This window comes from Monodon monoceros, unplaced genomic scaffold (assembly GCF_005190385.1).
Source record: "Monodon monoceros isolate NGI ecotype Baffin Bay Population unplaced genomic scaffold, NGI_Narwhal_1 Super_Scaffold_18, whole genome shotgun sequence".
NCBI classification, from domain to species: domain Eukaryota; kingdom Metazoa; phylum Chordata; class Mammalia; order Artiodactyla; family Monodontidae; genus Monodon; species Monodon monoceros.
The window spans coordinates 146,988,942-147,012,641 of NW_021703774.1; positions in this window are offsets into that span (position 1 = coordinate 146,988,942).

The window sequence follows — 23,700 nt, forward strand, 5'->3', positions numbered from 1 at the left end:
AGAAAGGTTAATGGTAGAAAGATTTGAGGGACTATTGTGTACACAATATAAAGGAAGGTTAGGAAGAGTAGGAAGACTATGTAGCAATATTGATTTAAGAGGGTAACACAGGCTACAAAGTTATGTGTGCAAATTGGTTGCAACTGCATTAAAATATGCACAGGCATAAAAGGCTAGTGAGAGATATACTTAAATCCTAATTGTTGTTAAATCCTAATTGTCCTATATGGGGTTTTGGGGAGAGGAGGATTTTGAGTTGATTAAAAAATTCTATTTCCCCAAATTTCTATAATTGTGTTATATTACTTCTATACTTTTTAAAAAGAGAGAACCAATTAAGAAAATAGATTTCTGATGAGATTAGAAATTTACCCTTATGAACCAGTGGGAATTATCTGAATTGAAGTGACATAAATGAGGTGACAATACAGGTTTTCATAGCAACAGCATTTTTTTGCAGACAAAGAATATTTGAGAACAGATAATACGAGGTAGATTTTGTTTTATGTTTTTCAATTTGTTAATTCAGAACTGATTTAAACAAACAACATCACAATCTACAGATAAAAAGAGGAAGTGGACAGAGTTAATTGTGATGATGAGATCTGATGAAATGCAGAAAAGTATGGGAGTAACAGCAAACACCTGCGTACCTTGAACCCAGCTCTGTCAAAACCTAATATTTCTCTTTTTGGCATACGATAAAAGCATTAAAGATTGAGTTGAAGCCCCTGACAACCTCTTTCTTATCCCATTTCCCCTTTTCCTTGCCCAGAGATAAACAATAATTTGGTTTCATCATTCCCATGCATATTGTTATACTATTACTACATTTATATGTAGCCATAAATTAGCATCATCTTTCATCATATTTTATTGTTGCCAATATTATCATCCTGAGTATCTCACCATGCAACTTACTTCTGCATTCAGCATCATGTATTAAGATTTATCCACATGGATGTATGTAACATTAGTTTATCTACTTACCCATTATAGAATAGTCCACTGAAGGAAGATGCCACAATTTACTTATCCTTTCTTCTATTTATGGACATTTAGGTTGTTGCCATTTTATGCTTTCATTACAGTGCTGCAGTGAGCATTCTTCTCTGTTTACATACATGTATGAGAGTTTGTCTGCAGTACATACCTAGGAGTGGAATTGCTGGGCTGGAGAGTAGCTCATCTTTATAAGATAAGGTCAAATTATTCTCCAAAGTTGTTGTACCAAGTTGTACTTCCTTAAACAATGTGTCGGAGTTCTTGTAGCTATAAGTAGTCCTCAGTACTTGGTGTTATCAAAATTTTTAATTTTGACAATCTGATGGGGTGAAATGTTATGTAATTTTAACTTTCTGATTTCCAGTGTGCTCAAATATGTTTTTATTGATTTATTCAAGTTTGCTATTCTATGAATTGTCTGTTTAGATCCCTTCCTAATTTTTTTTTGCGGTACGCGGGCCTCTCACTGCTGTGGCCTCTCCCATTGCGGAGCACAGGCTCCGGACGCGCAAGCTCAGCGGCCATGGCTCACAGGCCCAGCCACTCTGTGGCATATGGGATCTTCCCGGACCGGGGCACGAACCCGTGTCCCCTACATAGGCAGGCGGACTCTCAACCACTGCGCCACCAGGGAAGCCCCCTTCCTCACTTTTTCATTATAGTGTTTGTCATTTTGTTATCAAACTGTAGACATGCTATCTGAATTTTGGACACCAATCCTTTGTTAATTATATGCATCATAAATATTTGCTCTCAGTTTGCATCTTTAACTTTGTTGATGATAACTTTTGTTGGACATATCAACTTAATTTTAGTGACAAAAATATCAGTCTTTCATATGGTTGGTACTTCTTGCTTCTCATTTAAGAAATCTTATTTTTTTTTTTAAAAAAAAGCCTTTCTCCACAACCTTACAGATATTCTATATTTTCTTTGAGATTTTAACATTTTAATTTTAAAATTAACATTGTCTATCAGGAATTTATTTTGAAGAATGCATTAAGGATTGCATTGTAAGTTTTCCTTTTGAATATGTCACAGCATAAATTATTAAATAACCCACACTTGCTGCAATGACTGTAATGCTGCTTTTGTCATATATCAAGTTTTCATACATATGGTAGCTTGTTTCTGCACTCTCTGTCCTGCTCCATTGATATATTTGTTCATTCTAAGCCAATTTCACGCTGCCTTAGTTATTGTGGCTTCAGTTAAACCTAGCTTTTCTAGTAGGCAGGTCCCCCTACCTTCTTCTTTTTCAAAATTATGTCAGCTATTCAGGTCTCTTTGCTCTTCCAAATGAATTTCAGGATCACCTTTATCTATTGGGATTTTGACTGGAATTTTATTCAATATCAGAGTATTTTGGAGAGGATTGCCACTTTCCTCATATCAAGTCTTCATCATCCTTCAACATGTTATGCCTTTCCATTTATTCTGGTCTTCCTTTATATCTTTTAAAATGTTCTATAATATTCTTCATAAAGGCTATGCAACTTGCTAAATTTACTTCTAGATTTTTAACGTTTTTATTGTTACTATGAATGATAACTTTTTTCTATCACATTTTCTAATTGATCATTACTGGTATTTAGAAAAAGAATTCATGTTTGTCATTCTTGTGTTCAGAATCTTGTTGACCATATTACTACTAAGAGTTTGTCTTCTGTGCAGATAATAAATCAGCTGTAGTTTGTTGTACTCAACCTTTCAAACTCATATTCCTCTGATTCCTTTTTCCTCCTCTGTACTTTTATGCTTCTGTGGTTTCACCATTGTATATGCTGTTTACTTCAGGTTGAAAAGAATGTATAATTGTTACTTGTTGGATACACAGCTGTATATATTTATAAGATCAGTGTTTCATAAACTATAGACCACAATCCATTCTTGGGTTGTGAAATCAATTTAGTTGGGGGCAATTCACATTTTAAAAAAAGAAATAGAATGGAATGAAACAAATTGTATCAGAATGCATCACTTGTATTAAAGGTGAATATTGTTTGTAAAATTCTCTCTCTCTCTGTGTGCACACATGTGCATTTGTATATAGGTTTTGATATAAAATATATTTCTTAAAAGTGTTACATTAAAAAATTTGGAAATTCTGTATTATATCATGATTTAAAATTTGGTTCTTCAAAGTTACTATAGCCTTACTAATTTTTCGCCTGCTTGATTTATCTGATTCTGTCTGATAGAAGTGTTTGAAATTTTTGGAGTCTGATTATGAATTTATCCCTTTCCCTGTAATTCGATTTTGCTCTATATATTTTGAAGCTTTGTTTTTAGATGTATATAAATTCATGATTTTTAATATCTTCCTGGTAGATTGTTTCTGTTATTGTTATGTAATTCCTCTCTTAATTTCTATTAACTTTTTGCATTAAACATCACCTCACTAGTTTTATTTGGATATATCTTTTTCCAACTCTTTACTTTCAGTCCATTCAATCCAATATGTTAATCTTTGTTTTGTAATAAATGCATTTAATACAGTTGCATTTATTTTGATTACTGATATACTTTAACTTATTTTATATTTTCTTTTTATTAACATTGTCCTTGTTAATATTCCAGTCCTTTTGGCTTTTTATTAGGTTTGCAAATTATTTTTTAAATACTTCTTTTATTATATTCTTTGTTGGCTGTTAATCTATTCTTTTAGTGATTTTCCTAAAATTTTAACATAACTTGTTTGAATTTAAAATATTCTAAAAAACATACGGTTCTTTGGCATTTCTATCCTTCTAAACAGAGTGTATTCACAGTTAATATTTAATTAAGCCTAAAAATACATTTAATTATTTTTCTCACCATTATTTCATTGTTTCTTCTATTCCTTAGTAATTTTACATTTCTTTTTATTGAATATATATACTTCACTAAGTGTGTAAATGTGGATATGTATGTGGGAGGACCCATTCAGTCTTTGTGCTTTTGAAAATGTCTTTTTTTTTTTTGCCCTCACTCTTAAATAATAATTTAACTGAATATAAATTTGTAGGCTGACAGCTATTTTCCTTTTGCATGTTAAGGATATGTTACTACATTGTCTTTTGGCCACAATTGTTGCTGAAAATAAGTTGCTGTCAGCCTTATGATTCCTTCTGGGTATTTTTTATTTTTTCTTTCTAGTAGGTTTCAGGAGTTTCTTCTTATCGCTGGTGATTTTCACTTTCACTGAATGTGTCAAGTTCTGTCCACAGAGTGTGCTTTCCATCAGAGGACACATGTTTTTTGCAATTATGAAAATTCTCAGCCCTAATCTCGAAATATTTCTCCTCCATCATTCCCTCCATCCTCTTCTTTTGGAACATCTACCAGGTATAGGTTGGAGCCTCTTCCATGTCTGTTAACCACTATATTAAAAATAATCTGTCACTCAACACTAAGTTCTGTGTGTCCATCTCACGACTAATTCTTAGTTCACTACTCTTTGGATCTAATCTGGAGTTTATCTTGTCTTTTGAGTTTTTATTTTGGTAACCACATTTTTTTTAGTTCTAATATATATTTGGGTTTTCTTAATACTCACCTGGTTTTGTTTCATATATGTCTCTTTTCTGTTTCAGAATTTCTTACTCATTGTTAATGGACATGATACCTTGGCTTATGCCTTTGAACATTCCAGACATACTTATTTTGAAGTCTTTGTAAGACTGTTTCATAAAATTAATTTTAACTCTAGGCATTTCATACTTCAATCAACGATTCTGATGGTTTTATAGGCTGTCTTCTTTAGTATTCGACTTCTGTACTTGTTATGGCAGCTACATTTTGAATGTGAGTGTGTGTGTGTGTGTGTGTGTGTGTGTTTCTCTCATCCTGTTTGTCTAGCAGTATTGGGGATTTGCAGTTCCTTCCATCTGACCCTCCTCTATGTCCCCAGTACAGCACCAGGTGGAATTTTCTCTGGGGTGACATTGGGGCTATACAGATTCAATCATGGGGCAGCAGGTGGCTGGCTCACTTCCTGCCCAGGAAGTTATATCTACAGCCTGCTTTCCTAAGCCAAGAATCCTCTGTGAAACTGTAGTCTCAGGAAGTGAGTTGATAATTGCTTTTTCTTAATAGGCTTCTTTCTGTAGAGGGAGGATCCCCATCCCAGCCTCTGGCTTCAAGTGGTGAGCCTGGTTCTGATCCACTATTGTGCATGAAGCACTTTTACTTCCCATTTCATGGTAGGAACCACAATTTGAACTGCCACCATGTGCTTGCAGATTTGGAACAAAGCAGACCTGTGCCTTCAAACCCACTCAACACTTTGTAATTCATTGCCAGCTCTGGTCAATGGAGATGTTTATCTTGTTTCCCCCTCTCTTCTTATACTTTATCAATCACTGCAATGTGTTTGGAGCAAAGGGGGTGGATCAAAGCATTCATCTTTGATGCTTCATCTTGGCTGGAAGTCCAATCTACATTGTAAAGCTTTTCATTTTGTTTGAAATCCATTTAATTTTAGTTTCTGAAAGCTACATCTTATAGCTATATAACTCCATGCTTAAAATGACATTTTTATTAAATAATTTTACTTATATTTATTATAAAAATAGTTCCCGAAATTTATAAACACTTTCATTGCTTTAATGAAAATAAAGCAACTTAAAAGTCTGTTGTTTTTGATGGGGATTTCTGTGCTCTTCATATACCACGGCACCTCCCCCCGCCAAACCATCTAGAAAATCATGATTTCTGTAGAACTACATGGAGAAAGTGCATGATCTCACTTGTTGTTGGAAGTCAGCCTAATGTAGTGGCTAAGAGCCTTGGGAATCCCTGGGAATCACTCAGTTCTGGCCAGTGATTACTAGTTGTATGTTTTGGGCAGGTTATACAACATTTTAATCCTCATTTTCCTCATCTTCAATGTGTGGTAATAATAGAAACTAATAGGATTGTTTGAGGATCAACTGACATAATATACCTGATGTGTTTACACACAGTGCTTGGCACATAGTAAGTGCCCAATAGATGTTAACCATTGGTATCATTATGATTAAATCATGAGTATATGTGTCAATAAATTCTGTTAAATAAAACAACCAAATCATGAAGTTAGGACATAACTGGAAAGTTCACCTGAAAAAATAACAGCAAAATAAACTCTCTTTTACAATGGATTATGTGTAGTCCAAGCAGTGAAAACCACATCGATCTCCACATGAACGATAGCGTTATATCAAACAATAGTAATGTATTTTATGAAGAAAATTGGACTAAATTGAGTTTTCCAGGTTAGTAAGTTTAATCAAATATGTCCCAGCCTCAATGGTCAAAATATTACCTTCAAATTTTCCATGGCTATGAAGCAAAACCTTGCCAGGAGAGAATCTACCTTTTATGCCTCTAAAAAGTTAGCATCTCAACATTTTTTTCTACTCTTCTGTTTTTATCAGTAGTTTCTATTCATGAAAAGACCTTCTTCATTTCTTCCCTCCTGAGTTAAAAAAAAGGTCCCAACAAACTGAAGGACGATCTCAGTCTGACAAGAGCAGTTCAACTATGCATGATGCAATGCCTATAAATATTGTCCTATTAGACAAGGGCTCAGTGGCTTAAGTGGCCTAGTTAAACAATTAAAGCTAACCTGCTTTGTCTCTTGGGCTCACAAAACCAAGAACCTGGGGACTCAATACAGTCCCAGGAGACTCAACTTTAAAGCACCTTATTTAACTTGCTTTTAAAAATAGAGCACCATATTTTCATGTGTTTTACTTGGCAGACACACTGACTGAGGGGGGTTGGTCTGTCTGCCTGGTTTAGCATCAGTATACCTTTCGTTAATTGATGTAGGCAGGTAGTGTGATAAAATGAGGCATTGATGCATGTGTGAGAGCTTGTCACTTGTTCACAGAGGAGTGAGACAACAGTAGGGGAAAGGAGAGGTCAAGAGCAGGGTTTCTGCTAAAGAGAAAAAAGGCTATGTCTCCAGGGCTGAATTCATACAATATTTGGAGCGAGCGTCAATGTTTGAACACACGACAACTCTTTCTTTGGGAACTTGATAGGAGCCTCAACATGCTGGGATTTTCAAGACATGTTCAGAGGCTTGTAGGTTCACCTTTAAAACCAGGCAGCATGGTTACCAGTTCGTTATTCCTTGTGCCTCCAAGGTGAACTCCATTGAAGAGAACATATATTTATATTGCAAGACTCAACAGCTCTCCCCTCCTCGTGCTGAAGGTTGGAGGGAATGTACCACGCACTGTGGGAAGTGGGAGACTGGAGTTATCAACCTTCTGGTCTTGTTATTGAAAGGAAGGACATCAAGAAAAAAATCGAGATGTTGAGTTTTTTTTTTGTTTGTTTGTTTTTTTTAAATGTTGACCTTTTGTATGCCTCTTTTGGAGAAATGTCTATCAAGTCCTGAGTCCATTTAAAAAATCGGGTTACCGGTTTTTTTGCTGCTGAGTTGTAGGAGTTACTTATATATTTTGGAGATTAACCCCTTATCAAATGTATGGTTTTCAAGTATTTTCTCTCATTCTATAAGTAGCTTTTTTACTCTGTTGATTGTTTCCTTTATGGAAAAAATGCTCAGCATCGCTAATCGTCAGGGAAATGAAAATCAAAACCACAATGAGACACCACCTCACATATGTCAGGATGGCTATTAATAAAAAACCAAAAGACAGCAAGTGTTGGTGAGGATGTGGAGAAATTGGCACACTTGTGCACTGTTGGTGGGAAGACAAAATGGTGCAGCTGTTATGGAGACAGTATGGGGATTCCTCAAAAAATTAAAAATAAAGCTATAATATGATCCAGTAATCCCGCTTCTGGGTATTTATCCAAAAGAAGTAAAATCAGGATCTTGAAGAGATATTAGCACTCCCATGTTCATTGCAGCTCTATTCACAATAGCCAAGGACGTTTAGGAAACAACCTAAATGTCCATTGACAGATGAATGGATAAAGAAAATGTTGTATATATACAATGGAATACCATTGGCCTTAAAAAAGATGGAATTCTGCAATATGTAACGACGTGGATAAGCCTTGAAGACATTATTCTAAGCGAAATAAACCAGTCACAAAATGACAAATACCACATGATTCCACTTACATGAGGTATCTACAATAGTCATATCCATATCAAGGAGTGAAATGGTGGTTGCCAGGAGCTGGGGGGAAGGGGAAATGAAGAGTTATTAATCAATGGACACAAAGTTTCAGTTAAGCAAGATGAATAAGTTCTAGAGATCTGCTGTACATCGTACCTATAGTCGATAACACTGGGGACTTCCCTGGCGGTCCAGGGGTTAAGACTTCGCCTTCCAGTGCAGGGGGTGCGGGTTCTATTCCTGGTCAGGGAGCTGAGATCCCACATGCCTTGTGGCCAAAAAATCAAAACACAAAACAGAAACAATATTGTAACAAATTCAATAAAGACTTTAAAATTGGTCCACATCAAAAAAAATCTTTAAAAACCAAACCAAACAGAAAAACAATACTCTATTTGCACTGGAAAACTTGTTAAGAGGATTAACAATTTAATTTGTTAAGATCTCATGTTAAATGTTCTTACCAAAATAGGGCTTCCCTTGTGGCGCAGTGGTTGAGAGTCCGCCTGCCGATGCAGGGGACACGGGTTCGTGCCCCCGTCCAGGAGGATCCCACATGCCAGGGAGCGGCTGGGCCTGTGAGCCATGGCCGCTGAGCTTGCGCGTCCGGAGCCTGTGCTCCGCAGCGGGAGAGGCCACAGCAGTTAGAGGCCCACGAACGGCAAAAATAAAAGAAAAAAAAATGTTCTTACCAAAATAAAAAATAAAAATAAAATAAGAGAAAATAAAGAAGGGGTCCAAAGAGAGAACCTTGGAAAACTAGAGAACTACATAAGTTTGTAAATGCGCAAACCAAATCTTTTTATGGTCTGGCATTCCTAACCTTGATGTCTTTGCTCAGACTCTTTCCTCATCTTTGGATTCCCTTCTACCACCTTTTAAATGTTGGTCTTCCATTGTCTCAGATGGAAATAATCCTTCTCAACATGATGTCTGCTCCTCTTTACTGGTACTGATTACTGTCTCCTTCATGTTCAGTTATTTGTACCCTCATATATATATGTCAGGGTCTATGTTTTCTGGTGGCCAGGAAACTCAGCTTCCTACTCTGTGGTCCAGATCCTCTGGGAACTTCCTGAAGAAGGAGATGATAATGAGGAGGAAGATGAGGAAGGTCATGGTGATGATGGCAGCACATCAGAGTGGAGCAAATATAACTTTGCAGGCAGACTGTCCTTGGTTTGAACTTAACCTTGCCATATGCTAATTGTGTAGTGCTTGGTAAGTTCCTCAACTTAGCTGAACAATTATTGTTATTGTTAATTTTTGCAGTACGTGGGCCTCTCACTGTTGTGGCCTCTCCCGTTGCGGAGCACAGGCTCCGGACGCGCAGGCTCAGCGGCCATGACTCACGGGCCCAGCCGCTCCGCGGCATGTGGGATCCTCCCGGACCGGAGCACGAACCCGTGTCCCCTGCATCGGCAGGCGGACTCTCAACCACTGCGCCACCAGGGAAGCCCTGAACAATTATTTTGAGAATTAAATAAATTAACCTACATTGATATGTGCTTTAATCTAGAGCACACAATAACTGCTCCAGAAATCCTTTTTTCTTCTCCGTCTCCCCTTTACTCAGTCCACAGTAGTTCCTAGTTTAAAAAGAGCTTCTATCTTCAATGTACTAGTTAGGATTCTTTCAGCTGCAAGTGAAAGAAACCCAGCCTAAGTAAATAAAAAAAAGAGAACTTTCTGCTCATGTAACTGCAAAGGCAAAGCAAAGCTTGATCCAGGGCTCACATGATGTAATCAGAATCCAGCTTTTCTCTTTTCACTTTCCAGCTCGCTTGCTCTGCAATTGTTCACTTCTCAGGTGGGCTCTGACCCTCATGGCAGATGGCCACCGAAACTTCAGTTTCTGTCCTCAGCAACCTCAGAGGCTGGAAAGCACCTTTTCCCTAGCTGCCCCAGACAAATTCCCAGAATTTCATCCAAGTGGTTTTCATTGGCCTGGCTTAGATCACATGCCCATCCCTGAACCAATACTGTTGCCTGAGGGAGGTGAGACTCTGAGTGGCCAAGCTGGGATCTTGTATTTCCTCTGAGCCAAGGGTGACAACAGCTCCCCCAATCATGCGTGCCAAGAGAAGGGAAGAGATGGCTCCTCAAGGAAAACCAGGGGACTGTGACCAGAAGAAGGGGACCAAATGACAGGCGGGCAAAACCACAGATATTGACCATCTACATAACTTCAGTGAGGCTAGACACACCTAGGGAAAATGCCTCTTCTGCTGGGTGGAATTCCTAAAAACTCTGTGAAGATGTATAGATGCCTCCATACCTCAGTGGTTTGGGGCTTTCTTATTACTTCCCAGTGCTATGGATTTGTGTGTGTGTGTGTGTGTGTGTGTGTGTGTGTGTGTGTGTATGTTTCCTAGTGGGCTAAGTGACATCTTAGAAATGTGGTGGTTTTCTCAGTGTCCTAAAAGGAAGGAGATGGCTCACTCAAAGGGGTTGAACATAAAGGGCCATATGGATAGATGTGGGCAGGGGTAGCCAACATGCGGTAGTGAGGTTCCCAGGTCTAGCATGGAGCAGCAAGAAGAAGGAAGGAGATTACCAGAGTCCAGTGAGAGCTGGACTGTGGCCTTAGGTAGAGCACAGCCACTGTCTGAGCCCCGGCAAACAAGGAGGGAAGAAGGGGAGTAAATACCCCAGCTTCTCTCTGTTCCCACCCTCCATTCTCACGCTGCTGCCTCCCATTGGCCAAACCCAAACAGAAGCCAGAGGGCAGGGAAACCCAGGTGAGCAGGGCAGAGAGTGGAGACCTACTTCCTGGACGTAAGGTTTATTCTCTGGGAGGAAAGTGTAAGTGTGTTAGACACTTGGCACATGATCAGTGCTCTTGGGGGAAGGGGGTGTTTAGTCAGCGTCTGGCTAAATTCTGATTTATTCTCTTTGCTTTTGGAAATGTAATAATCTCTCCATCAAAGCTCCATCTATCTGCCAAAATAATGCATGTCCTTTTGTACAAATGAAAGAATTACTGCTATTATGCAAACACTGAAAGGGTACCACATTTGCATGCAAAGGGGAAAAAAGAAAAATCCTATTTGCAATAAAATTAATTATACCAGTGTGGCAAAGAGACACATGAGTATCCATTTAACATTTGGACAGGAGCAGAACTAACTTTCCTTGCCAACCCTGATGAAATAATGGGAGCCAAAAAGAAAATACTCTGAAAATAGAGGCCTAGAGAGAATTTACAGGAATTGGGAATTTCTGGCCACTTTAAGACTTCCCCCTTCAACAGAAACAAAAGATTGAAATAAAGGTTTTTACAAATACTAACCATGAATATTAATGTTCTATAGCTGACGCCTGAACCGAGCTCCTCATTAAAATAGTCTTCGGGTAGAGGAGTGTTAGCAGGCAGGATTTGCGTCTGGTGTGAGGTGCCGTGGAGAATGTGCTTTGCATCTGAAACCAGAAGGAAGGTAGATGCATTAGGGTTAAAACTTGTCAGATGTTTCTTATATGGTTGCTTTTGATCATCAGGAAATAGGAACTTTGAAAAGAAGACAAAGGAATCATTTATTTTGGAGAAGAGAAAGTTGAGCTGTCAACAGAGGGGCATTCAGTTCATAAAATGCTCCCCTGTGTCCCAAGATCCTCATGTTTTGTAGATGTTCTTGGTTTGCTTGTCTGTCTGCCCCAACCAGATGGAGAGCTTCTCGGAGGTAGGGATGGAGTCTACCTAGGTCTGATTTACCTGTATCTCCAGTGCTTGGTACAGAGTAGGCACTCAATAGATGCTGAATCGAGAAGTATATTAATGAACGAACCACAGAATTTTAATCCGAGCTCAAAGTAGTTTCAGAAATTGCCAATTCCAATGGCTCTGAAAGAATAAATGCACTTGGGGTGAGGCGTTGGGCAGTGGTGGGAGGCCGGAGGGTGGGGCAGGAGAAGGGAGATGAGATATATCTAGGAGAGATTTTTCAAAATTAAAATTGTTTTCTTTCAGTGTTCTTGAGATAATATTGACATACAGCACTGTCTACGTTTCAGATGTACAGCATAATGATTTGACTTGCATACGTCATGAAACGATTATCACAATAAGTAGTGAACCACCATCCTCTCGTAGAGATACAAAATTAATGAAATAGAAAAAAAATTTTTCCTTGGGATGAGAATTCAGGATTGACTCTCTTAACAGCTTTCATATGTAACATTCAGCAGTGTTAGTTATATATATCATGTTGTACATCACATCCCTAGTACTTATTTATCTTGTAACTGGAAGTTGGTACCTTTTATGTAACAGATTTTTTGAAGCACGTGTCCCTCACATCCACCTACCACTCCAGCCTCCACATGGATATCAGAATCCAGTGGGAGTGAACATTGTATTTTGAGAAGCTCCATTAGATGACTTGTGGTCTAACAAGGCTGAGAGCCACTAGCTTCATACCCACCCCATGACCCCCCCAACCCTCTCTGCTTCCAGGGCTCAGCCCAGCGCCTGCCACAAAACAGTTGCCACCAATAGCTGTTGAGTAAATGAATGTCACAAGGGAGACCCCTCAGAAGTACTGATAATTTGCCCAAAGCCACAGTCGTGTCTTGGTGGTTCAGACACTCAATCAACATGAAGGATCACCGCAGAGGAAACACTGATCATCTTTTTTCAACACATCCCCCTCTGTCCCCAAAGTCAGCATTAAAGTTGAAAGCTTCCATGTGTGAAAGAGGATGTAGGTCAGGACTTTCTGGAGTTGGAATGTCATTAAAAGGTGGGACCAGCCCTGGGAGGAAGTGTGGAGTTCCCTTGCTAGATCCTCTACTGAAGTGTTAAAGCGTGATGGAAACTCATCTCGTTGGGCAGTGGTGGGAGGCCGGAGGGTGGGGCAGGTTGATTAAGATTAGATGCAGCATAAAAAGAAACGAAATTGAGTTATTTATAGTGAGGTGGATGGACCTAGAGACTGTCATACAGAGTGAAGTAAGTCAGAAAGAGAAAAACAAATACCGTATGCTAACACATATATATGGAATCTAAAAGAAAATGGTCGTGAAGAACCTATGGGCAAGATGGGAATAAAGACGCAGACCTACTAGAGAATGGACTTGAGGACACAGGGAGGGGGAAGGGTAAGCTGTGACAAAGTGAGAGAGTGGCATGGACATATGTACACTACCAAACGTAAAATAGATAGCTAGTGGGAAGCAGCTGCATAGCACAGGGAGATCAGCTCCGTGCTTTGTGACCAGCTAGAAGGGTGGGATAGGGAGGGTCGGAGGGAGGGAGACGCAAGAGGGAAGAGATATGGGGATATATGTATATGTATAACTGATTCACTTTGTTATAAAGCAGAAACTAACACACCATTGTAAAGCAATTATACTCCAATAAAAACGTTAAAAAAAAACGATTAGATGCAGCCTTTGTGGAGGCAAAGAGTGGATTAGAAGTAGAAGCTACCTAACACCATGAATCATACCACAACTCTATAATCATCATTGGGAAATTACATTGCTACCCATCGTATTCAAGGGAGTGGATGAAAGAAATGACTGCTTCATCTCACGATCTCTCAGTCTATAAAACTGATGGTAAATTGGGTTTATTTGATGACATATATAGTTTTTTAATTGAAATACAATTAAGTGACAATGTTGTGTTAGTTTCAAGTGTACAGCAAAGTGATTCAGTTATACATACATGTATATATTTCTCAGATTCTTTTCCATTATAGGTTATTACAAGATGTTGAGTATGGTTCCCTGTGCTATACAGTAGGTCCTTGTTGTTTACCTATTTTGTATATAGTGGTGTGTATCTATTAACTCCAAGCTCCTAATTTACCCCTCCCCCCTTTCCCCTTTGATAACCATAAGTTTGTTTTCAATGTCTGTGAGTCTATGTCTGTTCTGTAAATAAGTTCATTTGTATCATGTTTTTTAGATTCCACATATAAGTGATGTCATATGATATTTGTCTTTCTGTCTGACTTACTTCACTTAGTATGATAATCCCTAGGTCCAGCCATGTTGCTGCAAATGGCATTATTTTATTCTTTTTTATGGCTGAGTAATATGACGTATATAGTTTAGGCAATATAGTGTATTGTTTAAAGCACGGATCCTGTTAGTGTACTAAATGCCACTGAACTGTATGCCTTAAAATGGTTAAAATAGTGAATTTTATGTTATGTGAATTTTAGCACACACACACACACACACACACACACACACACACACACATACATACACATAAGGCAGTTGGATTCTGGAGCCAGAAAGTTTGAGTTTGTGTCCTGGCTCTGTCACCTACTAGCTGTGTGGCCCTTGGGCAAGTTACCTAACCTCTCTGTGCCTCTGCTTCTTCATCAGCAAAATGGGGATAATAATAGCACTTCCTTCATGGGGTTGTTGTAGAGATTAAATGAGAGCTCCAAATGTGAACTCTCAGTAGTATGATTACTGCAGACGGCAACCCCCACGGGGAGATGAGGCTGTTGTTAACTTCTGTTGCTTGTCTACAAGGCTGTGCATCATTTAATAGATGAAGTAAAGACTGACAACTGAGGTTGTCTTCATTGTATGACACTGACTCAGACAGAGCCTCTTTGTGAGAGAGAATACTTTGTTTTCCCAGGCACGGTGCTAATATAAATTATTTCCTTTGCATTTCCTGAATCACAGAATCTTAAGTACTGGAGAAGGTCTCATAGATCTCGTCAGCCACATAAAGAAGAAACTGACTTGCCCGGGGATGCACTACTAGCGTGGCTTGGTCTTCTAATTGCTAGATCAGTGCTCTTTCTGCCCATCACCATAGTTGCAATAAGTCAGTGCCTGGAAATGCATTTTGTTTTCACATCTGTAACATTTAAAATGAAATACACACACACACAGGCACACACACAAAAATTAAGGTGCAGAGAGCACTTCAGTTTTGCAAGAAGCCGTCTGCATTTAATTGGAATGTACCACGTTCTCTGTTTGGAAGGGAGGCGGGAAGGCCACATCCACGTACCAGGGTTCCTAGTTACAAGTAACGGAAACAAGTTCTGGCTAACTTGAGCAGTCAAGGGATTTATTGGAAGGATGTCAGGTGGCTTGAGAATTGAAGGGAGGCTGGCAAACCAGGCTCAGAAGATAACCAGAACAAGAGGCCAGGCCATGGCTACCACAGCCAAGGCCACCCTCAAGGTCAGTGTGATGGAGATGCTGCCAGGTACAGCTGCCCCTGGACCCTCAATGCCAAAGCCCCACACTCGGTCCACTGCTGCCACCGGTGAACTCTCATCCTTGGGATTGGATGCTGTGAGTGGTCCCTCACCTGCTTTTGTGTCATTGTGTCACTCTCCATGATTTGAAGTCCTAGAAGAAATATCCCATCAGCTAAGCAAGTTAGCAGGTGGTGGTGCAGGGCTTAGAGGGAAAGTCTCTGGCCTTCTCAGACTGTGGATTGGGAGGAAGGTCCCTGCCTATAGTCAAGATTTACAAAGGAGTATTCCACCTGCCCATGCCCCACCCCTCACTTTGAATTCTCCCCAGATAAGGAGGTGATAGAATGCCGAGTACTCAGAAACAGACAAAAGAACAAAAAACCCCAGAAAATCCATGACCTCAGGAGAATCCAGAAAAGATGCCTGGCCCAGACACCTGCTCCCCTCCCCTTCCTGGAGTTAGCATCCTCTACTCATCCTGCTTTCTCCCCCGCTCTCATTCATTCCCATGAGTCCCTGTGCTCAAGGGAACAGACGCTCCAAGACGGACTCCAAGGTCAAATAAATCTCTTACAGCTCTGTTTACTTCAGTCTCCGCCAGATTCACCCCGGAACTCTTGCATATCTTCTCTGTCCAATCAGAATAAAGTCCAACTGCCTATTATTTTTATTGTGATAAAATTCACATAACACGAAATTCACCATTTTAGCCAAAAGTATACAACTCAGCACCATTTATGATACTCACAGTGTTGTGCAACTATCACTGCTGTCTAGTTCCAGAACATTTTCATCACCCCAAAAGGAAACTCCCTACCCATTAAGCAGTCACTCCCCATTCCTGCCTCCCCTGAGCCCCTGGAAACCATTAGTCGGCATTCTTTCTCCGTAGACTGACCTATTTTGGAAATTTCATATAAATGAGATCATATACTATGTAACCACCTTCCTATTCATACTCCACCTCCTTCTGCAACAGGTTCTTCTGACCTGTCTCCCCACTACCTCCGAAACCTCATCTCAGCATAGGACAGGGAACGAGCACCGGTCATTCAACTTTTCCCTGACAACATAGATGGGAGAGGGAAGTCGATGGACCTGAGAAACCATCAGAAAGGTGGTGAGAATCCCCTAGGGAGACAGAATGTAGTTGGTGTCTCTGTATGATTAAAAACCACACAGAGCAGAGGAGTGCTGGGTAGAAGCCTAGCGGGGTTAGGCTAGAGGGAAGTCTTTTAGTTGAGTTGAATTATTTCTCTCTCCCTGGGCAGGTCACTGCCCACATCTTCATCTCTTCAAGACAGAGAAGTAGCAGGGCTCTAGTAGTGCTGGCTGGGGGTGGACAGTTGTGTCAGGGCAGCAATGGACCGGATGGGGCAGGGCAGTGATTCAGAGCAGTTTCAAGCAGTCCTACCTGCCTCTGAGTGTCCCTTCTTTCCCCCACTCTTCCCCCTGCCATTGAAGGAAAACACCTGAGCAAGAGCTGGAATTTACGTACAGGGGTGGTTTTCTGAGGCAGAGGGTTGCCCAGTGGGGAATGTACAGCCAGCAGCTGTATTTGAACATGGGTTAGAGCGCCAGAGGCTCTCCTCTTTCTATACTCTCCACCCCATGACCCTCCCTGTAACCTAGCTAGAAAGAGCACAAGTTGGGGCTGTGCTAACAGCCACGATTGCTATCTTACTTAGAGCCAAAGTGACCCCCAGAGAGAATGGCTTAAAGAATATAGGCATGCATTTCTCTCATACATAACAATTCTGAAATCTGCGGACAGCTCTGCTCCATACTGCCATCCAGGAAAAAAGACTGACAGCATCTCTGTCTTTTTCAACACAGGGCTACTGTAATGAAGACGTCTGTAAGTGAAGGGCCAGTAGGCCAGCTGTGATGTGATGCTATGCAAGGCTTGAGCTTACCTGTAGGATGCAGTGTATGCTTTAAACCAGCAATCGATAGCTGCTGTTGTCTCCATAGCAACAACACATGGGCTAGGAAGCAAAGGGAAGAGTTAAGAGTGGCCCTTCTGGGCTTCCCTGGTGGCGCAGTGGTTGACAGTCCGCCTGCCAATGCAGGGGACACGGGTTCGTGCCCCGGTCCAGGAGGATCCTGCATGCCGGGGAGCGGCTGGCTCCGTGAGCTGGGCCCGTGAGCCTGCGTGTCCGGAGCCTATGCTCTGTAACAGGAGAGGCCACAACAGTGAGAGGCCCGCGTACCGCAAAAAAAAAAAAGAGTGGCCCTTCTAACAATTACAATGAATACTGCCTTTAACAGAACTTTTGTTTCTTTCTCCATGATCTTGGGTTTGACAGGTTTGGGGTGTTGGTTCTAAGAGAAGTATGTTCCCACTAAGGAATGCAGTCATGGTTCTGATGAATTGGAAGCTGAGCTTGTCCCTGGCCACTTGGGGACTCCTCATGCCACTAAATCAACAAGAAGAGAAGCAGATCACTGTCTTGGCTATCAAGGGGAAATTGGGTGTCTGCTGTGCACTGGGCTGAGAAGACTCTGCTTGCAACCCAAGGGATTCATGGGGCCACTTCTTAGAATTTCCACTCCAATTATAAAGTTCATTGGAAAACTGGTAACCCAATACAGAGACGATTAGTAAGGGCTCAGTTACCTTGAGACGAAGGTTTGGGTCTTCCCACCAGCTGGTAGAGGGTAAGGTGAACACAGAATGGATAATCAAAGAAGGAAGCCACGATTATGAGCTCTCGCCTCGGGACAGGCTACAGAAGTGGTGACTATAACAGTCATACTAATTTTATGCTAATTGATTCTTTTCCTCTCCCCTTTCCCTATTCTTTACATGAAGAATACTGGTGGTAGCGAACCTCAAAATTTAGATTGCAGGTGGGAGTACACTTTAGATGACATCACCAAGAATAATACGATGGCTGATGTCACTTCTGTCTCCTTGTATTTGGGATGAGATTTTCATTACTAAAATGAACGGCAGTAATGGAAGCTGGATGGTAAATGGGGTGAAGTGAACTGATTATTCTATATTTATGCTCTATATCCACTCTCTGCCCTCTCTGCTTTATTCTTCCCCTGGGAGGCTGATCCCTATAAACTGCGTCATCTGGACTCTCTTGTGGGTTTTCAGTTCAGATCAGCCAGTGTCCTGATTGATCAGCCAGTGTCCAGCCTGATTCAGTGTTCGTTTCCTGCGCCAGCTCCTGAGCTCCTGAAGGATAGGGACATTATCTTAGTCATCTCTGTATGTAAAGGTGATTTGGTCATAAAATGTTAACTGAATCAATCAAAACTGTGCTGGAGATCTGTCTTTTTCCATGAATCTTGCAAAGCAGAACAAAGAACAAACTTAATTAACAGCATACTCTTAATTTCCATTTCTAGGAAAGCAACACGGATTCTTTCCACATCGTTTCTTCCTGGGGTTCCCAGTGCCTTCAGGTATGGCCCCAGTGTCCCAGTGCAATACCTAACAGGGACCCAGGAAATGCCTTTTTGAATTAGGATGTTGATTACAATTGCATGTCCAAATGCATTATTTTATACGAGCTACATATCCTGTATGTGAAACCTTTCACACATAATTGCTAGTGCAGTATATCAAACAATTTGCTCAACCCTTCAGGCTTCTAAGGTGCTTAATCTCTTTTATTAAGTGACTTTCCTCAATTAAGTAACCATCCCGGTCTCCTTCCTCTAGGGCCTGTTGCTACAGATAAGCGAACCTGTGCTCTGGAGTTGCTGGATAATATATCAGCACTTCCAGCTGATTGAGGGTGGTCAGTGCTGGGAACGCAGATATGAGGGAAGGCTGGCAGGTTAAACATATGACTCAGAGGTCAGATCTGGGGAGAGAGAGAAGGCACAGGGGAAGGCTCAGGTCAAAGAGTTCAGGTAGAAGAGGTCAGAATCTGAACAAGGGGTCTAAGGCCATGGGCACCACCAAGAATCATAGACCTTCTAAAGCAGGGCAACCTATGTGCTTCCTTCCCAGATCACCCCTCCCCCAATAACTATTCTCAGAGCGTAGGAACAAGTGGCTGAAGTATAGGGGGAGAGGGTGGAGATCAGGGTAGCCCCTGGTATAGGCTAAAGATTAAGGATTTTTGTTTGCATTTCTAGTCTCTTTGGTTGGGTTAGAGAGTCTTATTTTCTTTAGTGTTTACTAGTAAATCATAATGCGCTTACATCTTTATAAGTACATTAACCCTTTGGAGACTCACAGGATGTGAGAGCTGGAAGAATTCCTAGAGATTATTCATATTACCTTTATTTTATTTATGAGAAAATGGAGGCCCACAGAGATTAAGTGTTATTGTTAGGACAATTTATGTTATAGACAGAAAACTAAACTCCAACAATGTAAGGGATTTATTGGCTCATATAACTGGAAAGTATGGGGTAACAGCTTCAGGTGTGGCTTGATCTAGCTGCTCACTGCTCAACAACGTAACTGAGGTTCTGTTTATTTTCCATTTTCCCATTAAGCCTTTCTCAGGATTCATCCACTGTCTGGCAATCTCGTCTCTATCCTTGTTGTCACATGTGGTTGCATTAATTCTAGACCATCATTGACAGGAGCTACAGCAGACAGAGGAATCTTCTTTTTGTCAGAAGCCCTTGAAAATGTCTTCTCAAATCTCATTGCCTTGACTGGGTTTCATGTCTGCCTTTGAACTAATTTCTATAACCAAATGGTATAGAATGATTGCTTTAAGTCAATCAGGCCCAACTCCTGGAGTTTGTGGTCAGGTTAAGCAAGACTATATGGATTAGAATGGAGAAAAAGTGGTTTTCCAAAGAAATTTTGTAGCTCTGATGGTGGGACAAGGGAGGAATGGATACTGGGGAGTCTGACTGCAAGCATCCAAGGGCAGCGACTTACCTAAGGTCAAGTAGCCAAGGGCAGCGACTTACCTAAGGTCAAGTAGCTGGGTCATGGCCAAGTTAAAACTAGAACCCAGCTCTTCTCACTCAGTATCTGCATAGGCATGGCTCTACAGTCCCTCTTAAGGTAGTGCATGTTTCACAATAGACACCAGATGGAACTACGGATTTACTCGCTATGTTCAATTTATTCTTCCGCTATGATTACAAATAACCACAAAAACACACCTTGCTATTTAGTCACAGTAATGAGTACAATTGTCTGAGCCACTTAATTTTGCATCTCATTAAGCCATGAAGGCTTTCAGGAGAAATTGAGTAGATTTTAGAGATGAGAACTATATCATTTAAATAAATGTTCTTTAGTCTTACTGAGGTTTTAGCCATCTTCTGGCAAATGTTTTGGAACTGGAATTCAGTTTGGGGGCAACTGTATAGATGCTTTAGGGCTGAACTTTTGCTTTTTATCTTTCTGGGAAAAAACTTCTGCTTTTTATCTTTCTGGGAAAAATCCTTGTTAATGTCCCTCAATGAGAGACACTTATTCAGTGTCTTATTCACATATTCAGGAATTACAGAGGCAAAGAAGAAGAAAGGAGGGTTCTGAGAACCTGCCATGTGCCAGGCGCTGTTCTAAGCGCTAAGGATACGAAAGAGAAGGGTATAGCCCTCCAGGAACTCCAAGTTTAGTGGAAGAGGAAGATAATTAAACGGATAAGTAAAATACTACACCATTAAGTGTAGTAACAGCTGGAAGAATAGGGTGCTTTGAGAACACAAAGGAAGCAGAATACTGGGAACAGGGAAGAGCTAGGGAAGGCTTTCTGAAGGAGGAGAACTCCTTAAAGAACGGTTGAAGTTAGCTGGTGGAAAATAGGGAAGGTTATTCTACCCAGAGGGGACTCATGAACGCTGAGGCATGAAATCTTACAGTGAGTTTCCATGAAACTCCAAGTAATTCAGAAGGGCCAGGCAGGGGGTGGGGAGAGAAGATGTGGGAGGGGCAGGCAGGGTCAGGGTCATGAAGCTTGGAGTCTATCCTATGGGTGATAGGATGCCTCTAAACAGTTTTAGGTAGGGAAGGACATGGTTTGTGTCTTAGACATATTACTGTATTCATTTGGATCTATGGTTGCAGGCAACCCTGGTTAACTTCCAAAAAAGGAATTCACTGGAGAGCTATGGGATCATTCAGAAAACCAAAGGAAAAGCTGCAGCACCCAGGCTCTGAAAAGAGCTCCCAGGACAGAAATATCAGGAATTGACTGGCAGTCTCCTTGGTCAGGGAAAATCAGGTCCAACCACCTTCTGTTTTTATTTTGCTTTGTGCAGGATTCAAATTCCAGAAGAAGGATGTTGTATTGTCCCAGCTTGAGGGCACACCCAGCCTGAACCAGGTAGAGTCGGTATCTTGATTGGCAGTCTCACCAAGCCTATATCTCACGGGGGAGGGTGGGTTCTTAAAGCAAAATCAGGGCGTTGCTCTCATAAGAATGAGGAATGCTCGCTATGTCAGCTAAAGCAGTGGGTATCCACCTTACCAGCTGTTTGGGAGCTTGATGTGAAGGGGACAAAAGATGAAGGGAATTGGCAAAAGATGATAGAGTGTGGACTAGCACACTCTATTTTGGTAGTCACAATAGAGAAGAACGGTGGGATGTAAGGGCATTTATGGGATAAAGATTGGTGGTTGACTCTAGAAGAAGAGCAAGGGAAGAATCAAGGATGACTCCCAGGTCCCAGCATGCAGTGATAGATATCACTATTAGAGAGATGGTAGAGCAGGGGGAGCGAAGGTGACAAATTGCTTAGGACATGCTGAGTTTGAGAAGCCTGTGGGACATCAGGTGCATGTAAGAATTTGAAGCACAGTAACTGAACTCATGGACATGGCTGATAGAACCTAGGAAGATTTTGGGAGGAGCCATGGAAAACATCAATATTTAAAATAAGTTTGCCAAGGAAATGAAGGTCAAAAGACAGAAAGAATGGAGAGAAGGGGGAGAACCAGGAATGTTCAGGGTCATAGAAAGCCAAAGGATTAAGGGAGACATCAGTTTTGAGCTCTAGTGCAGGCAGAAGCCACATTCTAGAGAACTAATATATATATGGGAGATGAGGAAGTAGAAGTAAAAACATGCAGACCACCCTTGCAAGAATCTTGGATGAGAAGGGCTGGGAAAGTGCATGGTAATTGGAAAGGGTACAGCCTCAAGGGAGTTAGGTGTGGTTTTTAAAAAATTGTAGCTTGATTAAAAAAAAATTGAGATATAATTCACATACCATACAATTCACTCTTTTAAAATGTATTACTCAGTGGTTTTTAGTATATCCACAAAGTTGTGCAATCATCACTCCTATCTAATTCCAGAACATTTTCATCACCCCAGAAGAAACCCCATGCCCATTAGCCGTCATTTTCCATTCTCCCTTCCCCCAGCCCTTGGCAACCACCAACCTATTTCCTGTCTGTATACATTTGCCTATTCTGGACATTTCATACAAGTGGACTTATATACAATATGATCTTTTGTGCCTGGCTTCTTTCACTTAGTTTTCAATGTTCGTCCATATAATATCATGGATCAGTAGTACTTCAGTCCTTTTCATAGCCCAATGAAATTCCACTGTATGGATAAACCATAATTTGTTTATCCATTCATCAAACGATGGACATTCGATTATTTCCAATTTTGGGCCATTATGAATATGCTACGACATTTGTGGACAAGTTTTTGTGTAGATATATGTTTCCCTTGAGTAATACTTAGGAGTGGAATTTCTGGGTCTCAGTTGATTCTTTTTGGAAGAGTCTTGGTCTTATTTACAGGCTGAGGGTGGCGGGAGCCGCAGAGGGAGCCGTGAGATATACAGGGGTTGGGGGGGGTGGGGAGAAGGAAGTAGGCGCTGGAGAGAGGCTACTTTCTTCAACATCCCTCTCACGTCCTCTGTCGGCACAACCTTAATGTCCTAACCTCGCTTCACAACTACTGGGCCTTCTGCACACCCATCACACTTGTTGACCAGGGAGCGAATCCAGCGCGTGGATAAAGCACCCCTAGACCTGTCGCAGATACGTCCGGGCCAGCGGTTCGTTTTCTGTAGTTCATAGTTTCGCGGTCTCCTGTAGTTAGAGCCTGGCTCATTCCGGTTTGACTTTTTTTCCCGCAGATTCGTTCACAGGTGAATAAAGAAAATTCACCGTGAAGTCTGAGTCTGACTCCTGGTTCTTCAGGTCACCCAAGGTTCTCAGTCGTTCCGGATAAGGAAGGATGCCCAATACCAGCTGTAGCGGACCCAGAACGCCAGCACTCAGCACTTACGCGTTGCCCATCGCAGCCACCGCGCACGCGCCGCTTCGCCGCCAAGGAGGGGGTGGGGAGTGGGCGGGGCGGTTAGCTCCCGGACCAATCGGAAGCGAGGGGCCCCGCCCTCCGGGCCGGTGGACCGAGCTTGACCCCAGCGGTGGGCGGAGGAGGCGGGGCCGGCCGTGCGGCCGCGGAGGGGGCGGGGCCCAGGGCCTGGAGGCGGGGCCTGGGGCTGTCAGTCCCGCGCCGGCCGCCGCCGCCGCCGCCGCCGCC